The sequence below is a fragment of the Eulemur rufifrons genome, chromosome 6 (assembly GCF_041146395.1).
Source record: "Eulemur rufifrons isolate Redbay chromosome 6, OSU_ERuf_1, whole genome shotgun sequence".
Lineage (NCBI taxonomy): Eukaryota > Metazoa > Chordata > Mammalia > Primates > Lemuridae > Eulemur > Eulemur rufifrons.
In genome coordinates this window covers 51,483,888-51,507,277 of record NC_090988.1, presented here as the reverse complement: position 1 = coordinate 51,507,277, position 23,390 = coordinate 51,483,888, and the positions used below count along the sequence as shown (strand labels likewise).

At 35.8% G+C, this 23,390-nt stretch overlaps 1 protein-coding gene and 1 pseudogene across 3 annotated transcripts in view; both read left to right on the top strand.

Moving 5' to 3' along the window:
* The window catches only part of UVRAG (UV radiation resistance associated), a 281,364-nt gene that overhangs the window by 178,554 nt on the left and 79,420 nt on the right, over positions 1-23,390 (top strand). The gene's annotated exons all lie outside the window — the stretch shown is intronic.
* On the top strand, positions 10,266-10,373 carry LOC138385473 (U2 spliceosomal RNA; annotated as a pseudogene).

Genomic DNA, 23,390 nt, shown 5'->3' with positions numbered 1-23,390 from the left:
AGGTTGTAAAGAGCATGGGGTGAACACAATATTTTAAGAGATAATGACCAAGAATTTTCCAAATTTAACAAAAGACATTAAGCTATTAATTTAAGAAACATTAAATACAAAGCAGAATAGCTATGAAGAAAACATTCCTGAGGAAATTAAATGCTGAAAATCAAAGACAAAGTGAAAATATTAAAAGCAGCTAGAGAAAAAAGACATGTTAGCATCAAAAGATTAAGACTGGGAGCTGATTTCTCAACCAAACAATGACAGCCAAAAGGTGATGCAATGACATTTTAACACATTATCTGCCCTGTGAGTTGTATTTAACTCAGGCTAGTTTTGAGCCTAGGGCCTTGTGAAACATATGTAACTCACAACTCTCCACCTTGGGAGCCACGTGAACTATTTTTCAAGTTTTATATAACTTACACACAGAAAATAATAAAAAATAACAAATTTTTCATTAAATTAAAAAGGATCATTTTGTTTTCAAAGTTTTTATTCTATTTTTATAATAAAACACTGTGGCCCCAAGGGAAAAATTATTTTTCTAGTGTGGCAGTCAGTGTGTTAAAGGCCTGAAAGAAAATAACTGTCAACTTAGAATTCTATGCCCAGTGAAAATATCTTTCATAAGTAAGGGCAAAATAAAGACATTTTAGACCATCAAAACTGAAAAAGTTCATTCCAGCAGAACTACACTAAAGGAAATACTAAGGGCAGGATAAAAATAATCTCACACAGAAACATGGAAATGCAGGAAGAAGCAAAGAACAGTAGAAGTAATGTCTTATTAAATATAAGATACATGTGCATAAAATATATGTGGGATTATAATGCGTGATTCTAATACAAAGGTGGGAAGGGTCAAATGGAGTGAAAGTGCTCCAAGATCCTAGCATCATCTGGAAAATGTTAAAGGTACTAATTTATATTAGACTTTAATAAATCAAGGATGTGTGTTATAATCTCATTACCACTAAAAGAGTTGTTTTGTGCAAGCAAAAAATTAATAGAGGTGGTAAGTGGAAAAAAATCAAAAATACTTGATTAATCCAAAAGAAGGCAAGAAATGAAAGGAAGATGAACATTAAATAAGTGGGATAAAGAGCAAACTAGTACATTTGCAGATATGAACCCAAACTTATTCTATAATTACATTAAATGTAAATGGTGTTAATATTATTTTTAAAAACAAAGATTGTCAGACTGAATAAAAAACCAAACTCATCTTGCGTTCAAGACATACCTTAAATATAAGGACACAGAAATATTGAAAGTATAAGAGTGAATAAAGATATATTATGCAAATATTATCCAAATGAGAACTAATAAAACTATACTAATATTAAAGTAAAATTTAAAGCAATTATAATAAAGTAGAATATTTTATTATAATAAAGACAATTATTTATACACACACCCCCCCTAAAAACATAAACTCAAAGGTAGAGACAAAAATTCACAGAACTACAAAGGAAATCCAATGGCAGAGGACTTTAAATTTTATTTAATTAACAATTAGAACAAGTAGACAAAAGAATCGGTATCTAAAAGGCATAGCAATATAATTAATAAACTAAATCTAAGTAGTGTAAAGAACATTGCACTAAATATTTGCAGGATACATGTTCTTTTCTGGTACATGTGGCACATTTACCAAAATTGGATATGCCAGTCCTCAACAAATTTCAAAAGATTGAAATAATTCAGAATTTGTGCTCTGACAATAGTAGAATTTACTAGAATCCAATAATAAAATTCACAAATGTATGAATATTAAAAATATACTTCTGTGTAACCTATAGATCAAAGAAGAAACCATAATGGAAGTTTAAAATTATTTTTAACTGAATGATAATGAGAATATAGCATATCAAAGCTTATACGGTGCAGCTGTATCTGTGCTCAGAGGGAAATTTATACCCTTAAGTGCATACATCAGGAAAAAAAAGAAAGCTGTGAAAGTAAATCATCTAAGTCTCCATCTGAAGCCTCTAAGGAACAGTTAGTGAAGCCCTGGAAAAGTAACAGGAAGGAAAATAAGAAAGATAAGGTAATATACAATATTGTAGATAAGTTATTCTCAACCTTGGTTGCATAACATCATCTGCATTTATTTATTTATTTATGAATGAGACAGAGTTTCACTCTGTTGCCTAGACTAGAGTGCCATGGCATCAGCCTAGCTCACAGCAATGTCAAACTCCCGGGCTCAAGCGATCCTTCTGTCTTGGCCTCCCAGAGTGCTAGGATTACAGGTGTGAGCCACCAAGCCTGGCGCCTGAATTTTCGATTTTGATGTAAACCTTGCCCAGGGTATCAGATGGAATCAGGTCTTCATGGGAGATGAAAAATAGGAATTAAATGGCTCATTGGACAAATTATACTTAATGTAGTAGCCCTAGGAATTCTCAGCCTCTGCTCTCTCTGATTACCTGTCTCATCTGACTATTGGCACATGAGATAGTAGAGTTCAAATCCCTTCCAATTTTGCTGGAAGGAAAAAAAAAGCTATTTTTTCCTTTGTCTAGCCTGTTGGAAACACGGGTCTGGACTGATGCCTTGCCTACACCGTTACTTGTGCACCTGCACACTGTAAAGGGAAACTCTGGAATCTTTGCTGCATTTCACTGTGAGGTTCAGACCACAAAACACGAAGGAATGTAACCAGAGTCCAGCTGCAGTGCACCCCCCACTTCCAGCACTTCTTTCACTGAGGACTGAAAAGTGGGTTTTAAAGTGATTTTCGAAACGAAATTTATTATTCATTGTTATTGGGCAACTTAACTGTCTGGTAGATTATACATTCAGAATGGATTAGTGAAATAGTCCTTGAGTTAGGCGTAGCTGGTTAGAGCATATGGCTTTTTCAAGCCATCAAAAGATGTCTGAAATTTTTTGTTTTATTCTCAGAGGGAGAAATAGAGGATGGTATAATTGGCAGGCACTTTTGAAACTTCCTGGCCTGTTTACAAGACTTTTTACAAATCTCTAAAAGATGGTCAGCTGTTTTTCTGCAGTGGAATTATTGGAACCTAGAGAAATGCTAATGTTATTTTTCCCATTTCCTTGATTTTGTGTACTTAAATTCCTATGGAGGATCCTGACCAAAACCCCAAGAATTGTCCTTTTTTCTTGATTGATTCTGATTTCTTTTAGAGACAGATTTCTAAAGTACAAAGAAATTGCAATGTGTCCAAAATCAGATAATATTGGGCTGAGATCATAGTCATTGCCTGTGGATCTGATTCTCATGAGAGTGGAATGGTCTGTTTTCATGATCTACCACCTTTTTTGTGACAAGGTGCATAAAGCAGTCATGTATCCTTAAATAAATGGGCTGACCAGACAAGTCCCCAGGTCTTGTGACCTGCCATCTTTTGTTTTTCTTACAGTCGCATAGGCAGGTCTAGAGGTTTACTGGATCTTCCCCTTCAGCGTAACTAGATTCCCTCCCCAGGAGGGAAGAGACAAGATTTGCAGAGTAGCAGTGAGCAGACTGATTCCTTATCTCTGTATTCCCTCAACCTATCTCCTGGCCTGGCAATAACTGACTTGTTAAATAAATGAATGAGGATTTTTTTCTAATGGCATTTTCTTGAAGTAATTAGAATATCTTGAACTTTATTTCTGTAAGTATTAAATCTTCCCTAAAATAGTGACTGGCACCTGGGATTTTGTTGATATAAAGCACTTACGTTGAAAACATAAATGAAAATTCTAGAGCTCTAGTTTTCAGACTGCTATAATTCTGACTCCTGATTTCTATTATTACGTGTTTCAGGCATACTTAAACACCTGTTGACAACACCTTATATTAAGAATTATGTATTCCTTCCTATAAAAATTCTCAGCTTCTGTTTGTTAATCAAGCCGTTTTAATGCAGAGTTCAGAAATTATTGCTGTTTCCACTAAATTAGCATCTGTTTGCTTTCATGGCATCCAATTAAATCTGATGGCCTCTTTCCAGAAGTGGGAGATTTTCACATTGTGCTTAGACTTAAGTGCTATGGCTTTAATTTTCAACTCTCTACTGTGTATCCTATAAATTAGAACATTTCTTATAACCTTTCATCTTCATTTTATTATAGGTTGTTGCTAAGATGTTGGCATTTAGAGCACTCGGTAGACCCAGACCCCAAAGCTTTAAGTTGAACAGTGGATGAATCTGATGACTGGCAGTGAAAAAGGGTGGACCAAATGCTTTGGTTTTCTGTTTTTCTTTGCTGTGTAACTTAAAAGTATAATCAAACAAATATTTTTCAGGGTGACTAATATTGCTGAAATGAATGAAATTATTAGTTCTTTTGGATTTCTCACTTGATTACAGGAATTTGACCTAAGTTGAGAAATATCTGTTCATGTGAAAGTTTTCTACAATGTCTGTAGTTTAACTCTTTATAATTACCTAACAGTACTCCATGGAACAGAAATAAAGATGAAATAAAAGTGTCCATGCAGAATTGTAGACTTACTGTGTTTTAGAAGCAGGCAGAATATTATTATATCATCTAATTGAACCCTTCATTTCACAAATGGAAAAACAGGTTGGAAGATGAAATGAGGTCATACAAGTTAACTAAGCATACACTTTGATGTGGCCCACTGAAGAAAGGCAAGCCCAGAAGATGGAGTGTTGGATCTCAAGTGTAGTTCTTTTAAAGCAAACATACAGGAGATAGAAGTGTGTTTATCAAAATGGATCTGTATTTGAGATGGAAATACCCCTTTTCCTGATTTAGGGAAAGCACCCTTGTGAAAAATGCTATGTTATGAATCCCTATATGTTAAGTAAAGTCTCTATGTTGTTAAGTTCCACTGAAAATGTTAATTATTTAAGTCACATTTAGCATCAGTTGGTTCGCTTGACATGTGTTTTTTCTCTAAAAGGTACAATGCAAAATACCTCTTCTCTCTTGCTTCAAATTATTTACATTTGATAGAGTTCGTTTTTTGTTTTTTATTTCCAATTATTTAAGGCTCGAATCATGTTGACTTCTCATCTTATCGCTGAGTGACTGTGGAAATATTCTCTTCTCTGACTCTTGCTTCTCCTAGACCTATGTCATTATGTTACTAGGTTGTTAAGATGCTCAAATAAAGCGTAGTGCTTGGCATAAGGAAGACGCCTAACAAAATTTTACAACTATATTATGTATACATTAACCTTGCAACAGGAATTCCAGGCAACCATGTAAGTTGTTAGGTGCTAGGAGGAAGGATGGGCCTAAGAAAGGGTTAATGAGAATTAAAAATGCAATCCAGTGGCAATGTGTTGTAATAAGGCTGTGAGATATATTATCTTTGCCAGTGTTGTAAATGTAGAAGATTAGTGAAGTTCCTGGAGTACAGAGGTTAAAAAAAACTGTTGTAGGTCTGAAGGGTTGTCTCTTTTATAGGCATGCCTTGTTTTATTATGCTTTGTTTTATTGAGCTTTGCAGATACTGCATTTTTTTTTACAAATTTAAGATTTGTGCCAACCTTGCCTCAAGCAAGTTTGTTGGTGCCATTTTTTAAATAGTATATGCTCACTTTGTGCCTTTCCTTGTATCACATTTTGGTAATTCTCAAAATATTTCAAACTTTTCCAATATTATTATTATATCTATTATGGTGATTTGTGATCAGTGATCTTTGATGTTACCATTGTAATTGTTTGGGGTGCCATGGACCATGCCCGTGTAAGACAGCAAACTTAATAAATGGTATTATGCGTTCTAACTGTTCCACTCACCGGGCATTCCCCCCATTATTCTCCCTCTCCTTGGGCCTCTGTATTCCCTGAGACACAACAATATTGAAATTAGGCCAATTAATAATAACTCTAAAGTGGCCTCTAAGTGTTCGAGTGAAAGGAAGAGTCCCATGTCTCTCAATTTAAATCAAAAGCTAGAAATTATTAGCTTCAGTGTGAAAAGCACGTTGAAAGCTGAGATCAGCCGAAAGCTAGGCCTCTTGTGCCAAAGAGTTAGCCAAATTGTGAATGCAAAAGAAAAGTTCTTGAAGGAAATGACAAGTGTGACTCTGGTGAATACATGAATAAGACAGTGAAACAGCCTTATTGCTGATACAGAGAAAGTTTTACTAGTCTGGATAGAAGATCAGAGCAGCTACAACATTCCCTTATCCCTAATCCAGAGCAAAGCTCTAACTCTCTTCAATTATATGAAGGTGAAGAAGTTGTAGAAGAAAAGTTGGAAGCTAGCAGAAGTTCGTTCATGAGGCTTGAAAGAAGCCATCTCCAGAACGTAAAGATGCAAGGTGAAGCAGCAAATGCTGATGTTTAGAAGCTGTAGCAAATTATCCAGAAGATCTAGCTAAGATCATTCATGAAGGTGGCTACACTAAACAACAGATTTTCAATGTAGACAAAACAGCCTTCTATGGGAAGAAGATGCCACCTAGGATGTTCATAGCTAGAGAAGTCAATGCCTGGCTTCAAAGTGTAGGCTGACTCTCTTGTTAGGGGCTAATGCAGCTGCTGACTTTAAGTTGAAGCTAGGGCTTCGACTTAAAATCCTAGGACCCTTAAGAATTTTGCTAAATTTACTCTGCCTGTGCTCTATAAATGGAACAACAAAGTCCGGATGACAGCATATCTGTTTACAGCATGGCTTACTGAATGTTTTAAGCCCCCTGTTGAGACCCGCTCCTCAGAAAAAAAGATTCCTTTCAAAATATTAACTGCTCATTGACACTGCACCTGGTCACCCAAGAGCCCTGATGGAGATGTACAAGAAGATTAAAGTTGTTTTCATGCCTGTTAACACAACATCTATTCTGCAGCCCATGGATCAAGGTATAATTTCAACTTTCAAGTCCTATTATTATTATTATTTTTTTTTTTTTGAGACAGAATCTCGCTCTGTTGCCTGGGCTAGAGTGAGTGCCGTGGCATCAGCCTAGTTCACAGCAACCTCAAACTCCTGGGCTTAAACAATCCTACTGCCTCAGCCTCCCGAATAGCTGGGACTACAGGCATGCACCACCATGCCCTGCTAATTTTTTTCTATATGTATTTTTAGTTGGCCAGATAATTTCTTTCTATTTTTAGTAGAGACGGGGCCTTGCTCTTGCTCAAGCTGGTCTCGAACTCCTGACCTTGAGCGATCCACCCGCCTCGGCCTCCCAGAGTGCTAGGATTGCAGATGTGAGCCACTGTGCCTGGCCTTCAAGTCTTATTATTTAAGAAATACATTCTGTAAGGCTATAGCTGCCATAGATAGTGGTACCTCTGATGAATTTGGGCAAAGTCAACTGAAAACTTTTTGGAAAGGATTCACCATTCTAGATCCCATGTGGAACATTTGTGATTCATGGGAAGAGGTCAAAATGTCGTCTTCTTCTTGAGACAGGGTCTCACTCCGTTGCTCTGGGTAGAGTACAATGGCATCATCATAGCTCACTGCAACCTCAAACTCCTGGGGTCACGCAATCCTCCTGCCTCAGCCTGCTGAGTAGCTGGGATTACAGGTGCACAACACCACACCCAGCCAATTTTTTCTGTTTTTGGTAGAGACAGGCTCTTGCTCTTGCTCAGGCTGGTCTCAAACTCCTGACCTCAAACGATCCTCCTGTTTCAGCCACCCACAGTGCTAGGAATACAGGCATGAGCCACTGCACAGACCAGAAGCCCTTATTCTTAAAAGGAGTGTAGAGAATGTTCAAACTAAATAGTTTCCAGCCTGGCCTGCTACTTACTTTCTTAGTCTTATCCCCAGTTCCCTCCCAGTTCATAGCCTGTGCTTTAGTGAAACCGAACAACTGGTTGTTTTCCAAACATATCACGTTATTTCCTACTTTGATACTCATTGTCCATGCTATTCTATTTATCTGGAATGCCTTCCCTAGCCATCACTAGGAACAAAATTGTAGTTGTGCATAAAGCCCTTCCATTATTGTCTAAAACTTTCCTCATAAGCTCTTTCTTGATTTCCCATAGTTTGGTGTACTCTCAGTCTTTGTAGTCCTATGAACAACTCTCTCTATATGATATCTCAGAAATGAGGTGCTTTTGTATATACTCCTATTTAATTTTCACAACAGCCCAGTTCAGTAATGCAGGTGGTGTATTTGAGTTGTCTTATTCTTGTCTGAAATATTTTCAACTACATCTTACTCAGGATTAAACTTCTCCATGCCTTGCAGAAAGACTTATGTTGTGTAGACAATAAATATTTGTTGAATTGAATTAGGAGAGCAAAAGGGATGTCCAGGTTTTGCAAATGCTATTAGGTAATCTGATACTCCACACCACGGCCCCTAGTTTTAACTCTAGATGCTCTGGTCAGGACAATCATTACTTCAGAATCCCTTAGGACCATGGCAAGCTATTAACTTCTGTACTTGTTGTAATCCAAGGCACAGGCATCAGTGCTGATGGGGTTGTGTTCAGGAGTGAGAGCAAAGAGCATGTTTTAAAATGAGGAATCCCCATGGAAATTCAGGCAAGAGAGATCAACAAAATAAAAATGCAGAAGGTGGTTGCTGGGTGAGACAGGAAATGAACACCTTATGAAGATTAGGCATTCCACTGAGAGAGGGGAAATGTGGAAAATGAGTCAAAAGTAATTGTGCAGCTATTTCATCACTGACACTTGGAGGTATATTGTTGTGTGTGTTGTTTTTAATGAAGTGTGCTTTTATAGTGCTGATGTTATTATCTGGATGAGGAAGTCTTCACTAGTATTATTGTCATCTCAGCTTTCTGCAACCAACTAAATTAAAATACGGTAATGTAATGGGACAGTGGAATAAGAAAGAAAACCAGATGACTCTGACATGTAACCCCAACCTGAACTTACTGCTTTTCTAGTTTTCCATATACTCAAATCAGAATAGAGATTCAGTATAATGCTTGGGGGGGATGGGACAGAGGAATAATATATTCAGTTAATAGTGGGCTATGTCATGAGTTCAATGTTATTACATTATTAGAATATGTGAGATCAGTGTTTCTCAACAAAAGGTCCCCAGAGCATCAGTGAGCTCTCCAGTTAGTTCATGGACTGGCCTTTTGTAGTCTTTCAATATTTATCATAGGACACATAGATACTTTATGTTGTTATATGAATTGTTTACTTTCATAAATAAGAATTTTATTGATGTTGCATTGAACATAGCTCTGCTCTTCTTTTTAATTCTTATATGTTTGATTTTTTTGGTAGGCAAAGAATAGGGGAGAGGAAGGTAATTATATCAAGCCAAAGAATTTGCAGTAGGCGATTTGTAGAATATTTTAGTTTTCTGAAAAAATAAATGATGGAAAGAGTAAGAAAATTATGTTTAGGTAGATGTGAAATTATTTTAACTTCCCCCAAAGCATCTTATAAAAGTTCTCTAGACAGTTTTCTAAGGATTATAACACTTATGTCCTGGATAATAGTATCATTGTAAAATAAATCTATGTCATTCTTTTATCCAGATAATTCTGTTAACTGCCATATTTTTATACCTTTACCCTAGATGATTTACAGTTAATAAAGATGATTATCAAAAGTAATTTCTGAATCATATTAAATGATCAATTCGTTTTAATAGTTGTTTTTATTCTCTAATTCCTTGAAAATGAAAAACTGATATGGTATTTAATTCACATACATTTAATAGTTAAGTCACAAGAGAGTTAAATTACAGGAGGGTTACATCACAAGAAAGTCATCCATGTATTGTGGACTAGTACATTACACAGGATGCTGGTGTTAGGTAAAATTACTCAGCTTCTAAACTGAATGGAGAGGAGTGGACAGCAAGTCAGCAGACAGTCGTTCTCAGCGTAATAATGGCCATGTTAGATATAATGTTAAAACCAGGGACTGTGAGCACTTACCTGATTTTTGGTTCTTCTGAAGTTGCTTCCCTGTATGGATAGTTGTTAAATTTGGTGTTTGTGTGGAGGGATGATTGCTGGAGGTTTCCGTTTGGCCATCTTCTCCACCCCACTTCAATAAGGGCATGTTAGAGATCAGCACAGAGTTGGGTTGGAAGTAACCAGCAAAGGCATACTTGAGGAGGTGGTCCCCAAACATCTGAGCTGCTGAGTATGGAACAAGATTAGCAGCTGTCCAAGCAAAGGCTAGAAGCAACAGAAGGACATACTGGCACAAAACAGATATTGCACCTTCCGTGGACCAAAGCTTCCAGTTTCTCACACTGCCCTGTGTGTGAATTCACTTGAAGTTGCTCAGCAGTTTACATTTAGGCATAGATTAAAAGAAGAGTAAGTTTATAATTTACTCTTTAGTCTAAGTAAATACTAAAATTATTTTCATATCTTCTCGGCCTTTAGACTAAGATCAAGTGTAGTATCTGTTCTCATCAGTTTAAAATTCTTTTCAAAGATTATTAGCTTTAAGTGGTTAATATGAAATACATTTATTCAAAACATAGGAATATATCTTTAACATGTTTTAGATCATAAATTGGTTATAATAAACATATGACTCATTTGACTTAAAGATAGAATTACTTCCACATGTAACTGTCTAACATATCGGCTTTTAAATAATAGTAATTGTGTATTCTGACTTAGGAAAGGAGAAACCGTGGCTTTCCCATTTCACTCCTGAAAGAACTTTGGCATCAGGTACACCTTGAACCAGTTTACTTCACCTCTGTAGCCTTAGTATACTCATCTGAAAAACAAAAATAGTGGATTCACAGAAATGTGGGTCATAAAAGAGAGAATTTATGTAAAATGACCTTTGCAAATAATAGTCACTCAGTAAATATTTGTACACTGAATAAATGAATATAGTCACAACATTAATGTTTTTCCTTTCTGGTTGAATTTTTAAATCTTATTTCATTTCAGTCGAAATGAGACTCCTAGGTTTTTAGAATTTGAAAATCCTTGACTTTGAATTTGGAAAGGATTTCTTAAGTAAATCACAGAAACACATAGACAATAATATGAGAAATGGGCCGTAAGTTTGATTTCATTTAAGAAAAAAAACTTGTTTATAACAAAAGAAAACAAACAAAATGAAAAGGCAAGCCACAGATTGGAAGATAATTTATAGCATATTGATAACCAAAGTTCGGGATCTAGAATATATTTTTAAAAGTCTTTATATATCAATAAGTAAAAGAGCAATCAACGTAATAGAAATATGGACATAGTATATAAAGAAGCTATTACAGAAAAACAAAGCCTAAATATTTAATAACATAAGAAAAATATTCGGCCTCACTAGTAATCAGGAAAATGCAAATAAAACCAGAAGGAGATACTGTTTTTTTATATACATCGAAGTGACCAAAATTAGAATGTCTATTTCATACCAAATTTAGTGAGCATATAGAAGAAAAGAAACTCTAATCCTTGTTGAGAATTTCAGATATTCTACTTCATAGAGCAGTTTAACAATACAGTTAAATCTGTACAAACTCTATTCAACCTAACAACCCCACTTCTGGTTATATGCTAGACTCTTTTCCATGTATGCATTCTAGAAATGTTTATTGTGTCTATATTTTACAGATATTTAATCAAATTATCTCTTAGTTACCTCTTCTGTTTTGGAATTATCCACAGTTATATAGCTAATATTTAATTTTTTAAAGTGGTTCTATCCTTTTGTGTTATATCCCTTTCAAGCCTTTATTTCTGTGCAACATTATTTTCTTTAACATTTTTTAAAAGCTACTTTTTTTTAAAGACTAACTACATGTTTCTGTGGTTACTTTTCTCATAATTCATATCATTTTCATATACCAGTTCTTGCTTCTTGTTTTTAAATTTATAGTAGCAGTTCTCCATATTTCCTTTTGAGCAATGATTGGTGTTAATAATGCCTAGAATTTTGAGTGCTATTCACGTATATTATTGGAAACCTTTTAAAAAGACTTACAAAAGAATTAATTCTTCCCATGATGCTTGTTAGTAACTCCCATTAATATAAATGATGGCTCCCAGGTTCATGATGTGGAGAGTCTAGTGATGAAATACTAGAAGTGTTAACTGTAGTTAGTTATACGAATTTACTGTTGTAAGTTAATTAAACACACCAATAAGCAACTGAAGCATTTTATTATTTTAATTTGTATAAATATAAGGTTGGTAAGCTAATGAGAAGTGGCAGGTCTCTTGGAGTTTGATTGACACCTATACTTAAACTCTTAAATGTGTAGATGATGAATTTATTGGGACAACTTCTGTTGTAAGATATTCCATACAGGGAATGTTTATTTTTGAGCATGTAGTGCATAATTTTGTAATTTCCAGCTTTAAAAATTAAATTAAAGAGGAAAAACTTTTAAGAAGTCACCTCCCAATATTGAATTTGCTGAATAATATTCTGTGTGAGAGATATAAGAATTCTTTATCATAGACTGGTTTCTATATTTGTAGTTACTGTATAAATCACAAAATAGGAGGTTCATAAGTTAGTTGAAAAGAAATTTGGTAAATAGCATGTTATTTTCTCTCAGTGATTTCCATGGGAAAATGATAGTTAGTATTCCTTTCTAAGAGGATGCAGGTTGGTCACATTTCACTGGAAGAAGTTTCCTTTCCCATTTTGTATCATTTTTATTGGAACCTACCCTGTCTTCTTAGTATGCAATTTGGAATAGATACTTAACTCAATTTTGTGTTCTCAAATGCTAATTCAAAATCAAGATTAATAGTATCAGAATTATAAATGCACAAATGAACCTGTTTATTCATGTATTCATCAAATGTTTAATTAGTACATACTGTGTGACAGACATTGGCCTAGGTCTTTGTGATATAGTAATGAACACTAACAACAATTAAAATTATTTTCTCTCTTTAAAAGAAATGGTCAGTTTAAAATCAATTCTGTAAATACTAGTGAATGTCTACCATATGAATTGACTTTACACTAGATGTTTTTACAGAGTATACTTAGAAAGTGAGCATATTATTTAAGCTTATTATTCAGTTTCAGAGATAAAAATCACCTTGTTTCATGCCCTTTATTCAGTAACACTCCTTTCTTTACCTGGCATGCCCAGGTCTCATGAACACATTGCATTGTTATCCTTAGGGATAGAAAGAATTACAGTCTGATTTTGAGCAGAGAAAGATAGGGTTGGTTGATAGGTGGTTTGGGACCAGACTCAAGTGGCAATTTGTCATTAAGAGTAAAGGCCCAGCCAGACGCGCTGGCTGTAATCCTAGCACTCTGGGAGGCCGAGGCAGGTGGATCATTTGAGCTCAGGAGTTCGAGACCAGCCTGAGCAAGAGCAAGACCCCGTCTCTACTAAAAATAGAAAGAAATTATCTGGACAACTAAAAATATACAGAGAAAAAATTAGCCGGGCATGGTGACGCATGCCTGTAGTCCCAGCTACTCAGGAGGCTGAGGCAGGATTACTTAAGGCCAGGAGTTTGAGGTTGCTGTGAGCTAGGCTGATGCCATGGCACTCTAGCCTGGGCAACAGAGTGAGACTCTGTCTCAAAAAAAAAAAAAAAAAGAGTAAAGGCCCAATAATTGACTAGAAAGTACTTTTTAACGTTTTAGGGCCAACTTAAAAATTACTTTGCTGAGAATATCTAATTAGTGTTTAGTGCTCACTGCTATAAAAATATGCTAAGTCAAGACCTATTTGACAAGATTGAAGCAGAGGAGCAATAGTGTTTATCCGCCCAAATCTAGCCAATGAAATAAAAGGTTAAAACATTAAATTAGAAATACCATGGTTCATTGTCATGAGTTTCACACATAGATGGGCATTAAAGAAGTTATGGGACATGGGGGATGATTGAGAGTATCAACATATATCTAATAGGAATTCTAGGAATAAAGATTAGGAATGGCAAGAAAGAGATATTCAAAAAGTAATGGCTGAGTTAAAAAATACAGATAATATTAAAAACAAAAAAGAAAACACAGATACAGCAGAGATTGAAAAATCCTAAGAACATACTGTGAACAATTTTTAGAAGGTAGCTAGAATGGCCTTTTAAAAAAACAAATATAAAACAACAAAATTGATCCCCCAAATGGGAAGACTGAATAGGATCTGTTTCCTGAGTATGGTAGCCTGGATATCTTGACCAATACTGAAACTTCTAGGGAAAAAAAATTATTTAATGTGTCTATTAGTTAACAGAAAATAAAGAATACTTAGGTCAAAAACTGAGTGAAGGCAAGAACCTATAGAGATAAGGTGAGCACCAAAGCCAGCTTTTGCCTTCAAAATATTTAATAAAGCGAACAAATGTGAATTTGATAAAACAACCTAAACAGGACAATAGGAAAAATAAAAATTATAGACAAATTCATTTATGGACATAAATACAAACATGCAAAACAAAATGTATGCCAGCTGAATCTAGCAATTCAGGAAAAGTGGCTCAATGTTAAAAACCTTTCCACGTAACTCACTCATTAACAGATTAAGAGAAATATATTATCATTTTGATAGATGCAAAAAACCATTCAATAAAATTGAACACTTATTTAGAAAGGTAATATAGGTTTTGATTAGGAGTATAAACTCTGAAACCAGGTGGCCCAAGTTTAAATCCAGGTTGTTATTAATATTTAGTGTATATGGTAGGCAGAATTTGAAATGTCACATGAGATTCCTACTATCCTGGTGTACATACCTTGTATATCCTCCCCTTCAGTATGGACAGAACTTGGAAATATACAGTCAGCCTTCTGAATCCGCTAATTCAACCAACCACAGATCAAAAATATTAAAACAATAAAAAAATGATACAACAATAATACATAATACAAATTAAAAAACAAAATATAACAACTATTTACATAGCATTTACATTATATTAGGTATTATAAGTAATATAGAGATGATTTAAAGTATATAGGAGGTTGTGTGTAGGTTATACGCAAATACTATACCATTATATCGGGGAATTGAGCATCCTCAGATTTTGGTATCCATGGGGGTCCTGGAATCAATCCCCTACAGATACCAAGGGACAACTCTAAAAGGATTTTACTCTCATGATTGAGTAAAATCCTAATCATTTGACTTTGAGTTAACATAAAGGGAGATTATCTGGGTAGACCTGACCAAATCAAGTGAGCCCTTGAGAGCCAAGACGCAGTAGCAGATGTTCTGCTGGCCTGCAAGAAAGCAGACAGCCACGCTGTGAACTGCTAATGGAGGGGGCCACGTGGCTAGGACCTGAGGATGGCCTTTGAGAACTAAGAGTGAAATGTGGCTGACAGCTAGCAGAGAACCAGCTCAGCCCTACAGCCACAAGGAACTAAATTATGCCAATAACTCAGATGAGCCTGGAAAAGGATCCTGAGCTGCACAGAGACCACAGCCTGGCTAACATCTTGATTTCAGACTTCTTAGCTTCTTAGCAGAGAACCCAACTATGCTGTGCCTAGACTTCTGACCTATAGAAACGATGAGATAGTAAATAGGTGTTATTTTAAGCTATTAAATTTATTTCAAATTTATTTTAAATTTATTTTATTTTTTTAAAGCAGTAATAGAAAACTAATACATTGTGTGACTTTGGACAAGTTACTTGATCTCCCTATGCTTTACTTTCAATATTAAATAGAGGGAATAATAGTACCCATTTCATAGGATGTCCGGGTGTATTAAATGAGTCAATATATGTGGCACATGGTAAAACCTCAAATGTTGGCCAATAATATAGTAGCAGTTGTTATAAAAATTCTTTGCAAAGCAGAAAATGAAGGGAATGTCCTTAAAATGCTAAAGGATGATTATCACAAACCTACAGCCAGTATTAGACTTAATGGTGAAACTTTGTAAGTATTCCCATCGAAGGCAGAAAGCAGATAAGGATGCCAGTTATTGGCCGGGCGCGGTGGCTCACGCCTGTAATCCTAGCACTCTGGGAGGCCGAGGTGGGCGGATCGTTTGAGCTCAGGAGTTCGAGACCAGCCTGAGCAAGAGCGAGACCCCATCTCTACTAAAAATAGAAAGAAATTATATGGACAGCTAAATATATATAGAAAAAATTAGCCGGGCATGGTGGTGCATGCCTGTAGTCCCAGCTACCTGGGAGGCTGAGACAGGAGGATCGCTTGAGCTCAGGAGTTTGAGGTTGCTGTGAGCTAGGCTGACGCCACGGCACTCACTCTAGCCTGGGCAACAGAGTGAGACTCTGTCTCAAAAAAAAAAAAAAAAAAAAAAAGGATGCCAGTTATTAGCTTTGCAATAAAACATTATACTTGAGATCCTGGCCAGTATAATTATATAAAAATGATTCAGTATAAATATTTGAAAAAAGGGACAAACTGTCTTTTGCAGATGTGAATGTTACATAGAAAATGGGAGAGAACTTGAAACCATTAGAATTAGAAAATCAAGCACATTTTTTGATATAAGATCAACAGGAATATCAGTTAGATTCTATATACCAGCAATAACCAAATAGAAAATGAACACAATATCAATATAAGTACTTAGCAATATGTTTAATAAAAAGGGTGAAAGACACTTATCAAAGAAAAATATAGAACATCATAAAGATAATGAAACACAAAAGATCTGAATAAATCATTGTACACACTTATATACATACCTTGTTTAGCTATGCCTTATGCTACTCTGATTTGTCATAACATTATTTGTAATATTTTTATTCAAAATCGTTTTTTAATTTGAAATAATCCATTGCAGTATATTGTAAATCTGTTTTCCCCCATGCATTATCACATGCTCTCTGCCAGTAACCAAATAGAAGGGCTTTGGCCCATAATGGCTGACTAAAAGTATGCAAATAACACTAGATCTGCAGCGAAAAAAATAGAGGTAGTATTAATACAATACACTGAATTTTAAAACATAAGTGTTAAAATGGAAATAGTGAGAAAACACAGGATAACAATTAGGTAAGAAGTATTTGGTAGAAGTTTTTGACATTATCAGAAATACCATACACGTTCCTACAACTCTAGGAAAATTAGCCAATTATATGAAAATATATCAGAAATGAGTTTGACCAAAAATAATAGGATATGTGGGTCAAGGTCTCTGGTTTGCCATCCCTGGGGTGCATGGTCCTCATGGTCAAGATGGTTGTTGAGATGTCAATCATTATGCAGCCGGCAGGGAAATGGGCAGTCTTCCCTCCTCTAAGGACTTCTGCATTCTCCAGCGTCCATAGGAGGTTGAGCAATGTGTTTTTTCTGGGTGGCCTACTAAACTTCATGGGTTCTGTTAACCACAGAAGAAGAGGAGAATGGGTGTTTGGGAGCAATCAGCAGTCTCTGCCACAGGATTGTTTTAAGAATTAAATATGTGTAAAGCACAGCACACAGAGCCTGACAGCGAAACAAGCAAAGAAAGCTGCTATTTTAATCATTAATAATGAACTTCAAACTTCCAGCTGAACAAGTGTGCTTATCTTTTTTCTCCTACATGCCACTAAAATAACAGTACAAAATTGTAAAAGCATAAATCCCATAGTGACAAAAGGAATAGGAGAGGCACTCTCCAGAGAAAAGAGATATCAACAAAATTGTAGAAACTAGAGAACAGGTGGAGGAGTAGCAACTGATTTAGCAGGCTAGAAAAATGAAAATCTAAAAGCCTACAAGGGGTAAAGGTAAGAAGCAAACTAATTCACACTGAAAAAATCCAGAGAAGTTCAGAATTAGAGGCTAGGTGTCATTGAAGATGAGTTAAGTATGTCTGGAAGTCTGTATTAGGAGTCACTGTAGGCCGGGCGTGGTGGCTCACGCCTGTAATCCTAGCACTCTGGGAGGCCGAGGTGGGCGGATTGTTTGAGCTCAGGAGTTCGAGACCAGCCTGAGCAAGAGCGAGACCCCATCTCTACTAAAAATAGAAAGAAATTATATGGACAGCTAAAAATATATATAGAAAAAATTAGCCGGGCATGGTGGCGCATGCCTGTAGTCCCAGCTACTCGGGAGGCTGAGACAGGAGGATCACTTGAGCTCAGGAGTTTGAGGTTGCTGTGAGCTAGGCTGACGCCACGGCACTCACTCTAGCCTGGGCAACAGAGTGAGACTCTGTCTCAAAAAAAAAAAAAAAGGAGTCACTGTACCCTGCTAATCTCTCTCTCATGCAACTACCTCTCCCTACACCAGCAGAAAACTTTAATTTTACTCTTAACAAGTTGAACCAGACTAACCCTGGATTTAGAGACAGCTAGCATAACTGAGGGCAGAGGTGTCAGCTAAAAAGAGGAATTAAGTGAATATCTATACAAGGTATGGAAAAACAGATTGATCCAAGAGAAAATACCTATAGCTTTGTACAATTGTACATCCACAAATGAAACTGCCAGGCCTTAGCTAATGATCCTGGAGTAACACCTGCCTCTTAACCAGTCCTGTCCAGGCACAGTTTTCAATATGTGTGCCTTTTAGTTCCTCACTTTTAAAAATTAATGATCAGCCAAGGAATCACCAGAGATTTGAGGAGACCTCTCACACGAAATATAGAAGCCAAAATAATCAAAAAAGAAATGTGAAGGAAAGAATATAGAGATCAGTAAAAAGCAAAAGTTTTTTTTTTTTTTTTAAAGGCTACAACTAATAATATCCTCAAAGAGACAAGGGAAAGTACTATGTCCAAGAACAAAAACAAGATGGCATAAAAATGAATATTCATTAAAAGATAAACAATGCTTAGAAAACTAAAACTATAGAATTTTTTAAAAATTCAACAGAAGGTTGGAAGGTAAAGCTGAGGAAATCTCCTAGGGAAAAAAAAAGCCAAAGACAGATATCAAAAATAAGAAAAAAAAAAAAAAGGTAAGAAATTGGAGGAATTCCTCAAATACCTGATGATCCAACATCTAAATAGCAGTGAGTGCAAAAAAGAAACAGAGAAAATGGAAAGTAGGAAATTATCTAGGAAATAATATAAGGAAAATTCTAATAATTGGAAGACATGATTTCAAAGTGAAAGAGCCCAGTGAGTGCCCAGCACAAAGAATTTTAAAAGGCCCATATTAAGGCACATCACTGTGAAATTGTGGAATTCTGGAGGTAAAGCAAAGATTCTAAAACCTTGCAGAGAAAAAAAAAAAACATACAAAGGAATAGGAATCATACATAATGTATCTGACTACTCAAAGGTGGCACTGAAAGCTGGAAAGCAGCGAAACAATGCCTTCAAAGTACTTAAGGCATTGAAAAAAATTATTTTTATAACTTAGATTTATATATCTGTCAAACCGTCAGTCACTAGGAGAGCAGAAAAAAGACTTTTTAGACATAAAAGTCCTTTAAAAAAAAATCTATCTGAACACCTTTCCTAGAGAGATGCTGGAGGATGTGCTCTGTTAACACAAGGGAGTAAACCAAAGGAAAATATCATTTAAAGAAAAGAAGGGATCCAACACAGCAGAGAAGCAACGGGAAATCAGAAAACCAGCTTCTCAACTGGCCCATAGAGCAGGAGGATGAAGGGCTCCAAGAAAGAGCCCTTCTTTCTTTCTCCAAGAAAGAAACTGATAGATTATCTGATGGATTTAACTACATTGAGAGGGAATTTTCATTGCTTTCAGGAAGCCTGGGAATAAATTAGTGAGAAGTACATAAATAAATTTAGCAAATGAAAAAACTAGGTAATTATTAACTCCAGGGAAAACCAAGTTTAAGAGAATTAAAATATAAATATGAAACATTATATGGTTCAGCTGAAAATAATAATTCCATGATTATAATACAGTAATATGGCATATTGATTTAACCAGAAATTATGGTCTTGACCCTACTGAGAAGTTGGGAGGAAGGGGAGGTGTGGATATTTGGGAGAGGTGAAGGAAGCAATGTTGTAAGAGAGCTATATCCTCATCTTCCCCAGGAGGTTGTCAGTAGATCATTTTTAAAACTATAAAATCAAGAAACAGGAATATAAGGATATTAATGAGAAACATGTAGGGTAAATACTAGGGGGCAAAAGCAGCTTAAAGTGCTGAGAATAATTGGCTCTGAGATCTAGGAATTGAGATAGAGCTAGGGTATTTTAGCTAATAAACATGTAAACTCATGTTTTTACTATCAGGCTTATAAAACAATTTGACTTTTTAAACCAGGTATGTGTATTGTTTTGATAAAATTAAGCATTAACTTTTTAAGTGTGCTTTTTGTGGCTTAATTCATACAAAGTCTTTGTAAACCAACTTAATATAGTTCAGGGAACATTTATTCAATACCTGCTCTGTAAGATCATTGTACAAGAGACAGATGAGTAAATGCATGGTTGTAAAACAAAGCCCAGTGTGATTACATGCTCCCAAATGATGGATAAATACTGATAAATCTTATGGAAGCACCTTAATTCTGTTTTGAGTCTAGGGGAAGGCTTCAGAGGGTGTAGAGCATTTGCATTGGGCCTCAAAGGATGAGAAGAATTTGAATAGGAGATTCAATGCCAGCTGTGGCCAGGGCTGTCAGCTCCCACCTGACTGGAAAAGGAGATGTGTGTAGGAAAGAACTCTAGTCGAGCTGTGGGAGGCTGTGTTGACTTCTCTGCCTTTCCTAGACATTTCTATTAGTCATTTCTTCCTGAGGATTTTCTCCTCCCTACCCTATCACCCAGACACTTAATTTTAGTATTGACTTTACCATGCTGAGTTAGATTGTGGTTCTCTCTCTGCTGGCACCCTGCCTCTTAAACTTTTGGTCTAATTTAGAGAAGGATAAGGGAAGGGAAAAGAAAATTTTGGTTTCACCTGACCAGATGTAAATTCCTGAATATGAAGATAGGAACTCTCTTCTCTGATCTTGTAGGCAGCTAGATATAGCGGTTATCTTTTTTGAGGTGCTAAGATGAAACAGTCATTTTCACAGTTTGAACATAATTTTTAGAAACCCTCAAGAGTAATATAGGACACATCCAACTTTTTAAAAATGTGTGATAATTTCATACTATAAAATATTTATTCCTCTGTGAAAATGCTTTTCAGAAGTAATTGGGCAAGTGAGAAAGAGAGTGAGTGTGTGTGCGTGTATGTGTGTGTAACATCCTCCAAATTTAGTGTTTTGTGCCCTGGATTTGTTTTCTTTTATTTTGTTGGGTCCAAAAGAGGAAAGGCTGGCTTAGAACTAAATAGCAGAGCTAAACCATATGTTTTATACCAAATTAGAAACAGGTGAAGGTTGTTAAAATCCAGCAAGCACTTAAAAAAGCTTTAGACACAAGTTTGTATTAAAGGCAGGTGGTTATATGTACAATAAAAAGCAGTCACCAGCACACTGGCTTATTGATACATATGTGATTGATCTTTTTGGATAAAAACAAGGAGGAGTTAATAAATCACTGCACGTAGCAATAAAGATGTTTGGGCTTGAAAGCCTAGCCTGTAAGAGCAAATGTGGACCCTGAAGGAAATTTATGAAGCCTAGATCCTTTTAGCTTTACTTAACAGCTAACATCTGACTGACCCAGGGGGATCATGGAAATTTATTGCTGGGCCATTCAAATATTTAAGCTGTTGTGTGATGTAGAACAGGTAAAGATTAGCCCAATAACAAATATGAGGCTATAAAATAAAATTAGATTTCAATGACTTGTAAGTACTTGTCAGAGGTCAGCTCCAAATGACTGGTCAGAAATGGTAAAAACTTGTTGATAATTAAAGCAGATTGATTATGACAAGCTAGATGTTTACATTGGTTGCTGTCATATCAATGATCCTTGGAGTTTCCTCCTCCTTTGAAGTCCCTACTTAACAGAATGACTCAGGGGCCTCTAAATTGTCTTTTTGTGCCCTGAAATTGGGTAAGATGAAGAGTTGAGGTGATTCCTTTGCAGTTTCATAGCTGAAATATGTCTTTCTCAAATACATTTTGAATACATGGAATTCCTAGACAGCATATTCACTTTAGAAAACTGACTTTGGCTAACTTATGTTTATAATTTTGAGCTTTGACATCCAGAAAGCAGGTAAAAGTTTTTAGGCTTTATGATAGATGGTCTAAAATTAGCTTTTAAAACTTAAGTAGTTAATAGATTTATGTACATAGTTATTGAAAAATTGATTTGGTGGAATTAAGTGGATTTTTCAAAAACTTGTGGATTTATTTCCAAATCTTTTATCCACTTTTATTTATATAAATCCCCAAAGTAATAATGTATGTAATATTGTGAGTAGGACTTTAGAAATTACATTTTGGACTTTAATGAGGTCTACAGGTATTGGTGTTGACAATCTCTGCCTTTCTGACTTACATCTTAGCCCAAAATGTTGTCATAAAAGCTAAATGTGGTGATTTTCAGAGTGCCAGCTTATCATATCAGTTGATGAATTTGTTAATATTAATAATTTGGTTTATGAACACTACTTTCTATAATTTTAATAGAAATCTTGAATGAAATGAAATTTACAAAATAATACAAATTTACAAAATGGGGATATTACTTGTGAGGTAGCATGGCATAGAAAAAAAAAAACAGAGGCTTAGGAGTCAGGCATGGGTTGGAATTCTAGCTCTGCCACTTCGCCCATACATTCACTCCTCTCTCCATTCCACAAATAAATATGTTCCAGACATAGTGCTCTAGGAACTGGGATACAGTATCAGTGAGGTTCAGGCTCATAGTTTACATTCCTGTGGAAGATTCAAAGGCATAAACAAGCAATGGCAATACAGTGCGAAAGGTACTGTGTTAAGGATTGTATGGAGTTCTGTGAGGGCACATGGGGGAAAATAATCCAAACTAGGAGCATAGTTGAGGTGGAATGGAGTGGGATTGGTGGCCCTTCATGGAATATATTAGGAAAGACTGTATGACCATGGGCACTTTAATTATAGTGCCTATAGGACAATTGCTAGTTGCATAAATAACATATGCTAAGTGTGATACCTGATGCCTAACAGATATTCCATAAATGCAACCCGGCATCATCATTGTTATTGCTGTCGTTTTGGCAGTGCTCATTGGCCTTTCCTCTAATGGTAGAGGTCTCTGCCTGCTATTACTCATAGCAAACACCATTCTGCAACTTGGGATTTCCTCTCCACCAAAGAATTTTTCTTTTGAGCAGAACTCAAGGCACTTTCTAAAAATAAGAGTTGGTTGTCTAGGTGTATTAAAACTAAGGCAGAAGGAATGATGGGAATAGTTTTGAATCTTGAAATCTTTCTAATTGATTCCTGTGTCTTGTTTTGTTTTGTAATTCATAGAAATTAAAAGGACTATGTCACTTAGATACTTCTCATTCAATATTTAATTAATTTATTCAGTTGTTTGATCATTCATTTGCAGATATTTATTGAATACCCACAGTGAATAAGAATCTGAGCTTAACTCCTATGTCCTCGAAGAAATTACATTCTAATTGAGGAAACAAGACATTTGTATGGACAGCTATAATATATAGTAGTGCCAGGCATGGTGGCCCATGCCTGTAATGCTAGCACTCTGGGAGGCCAAGGCAGGTGGATCACTTAAAGTCACGAGTTCGAGACCAGCCTGAGCAAG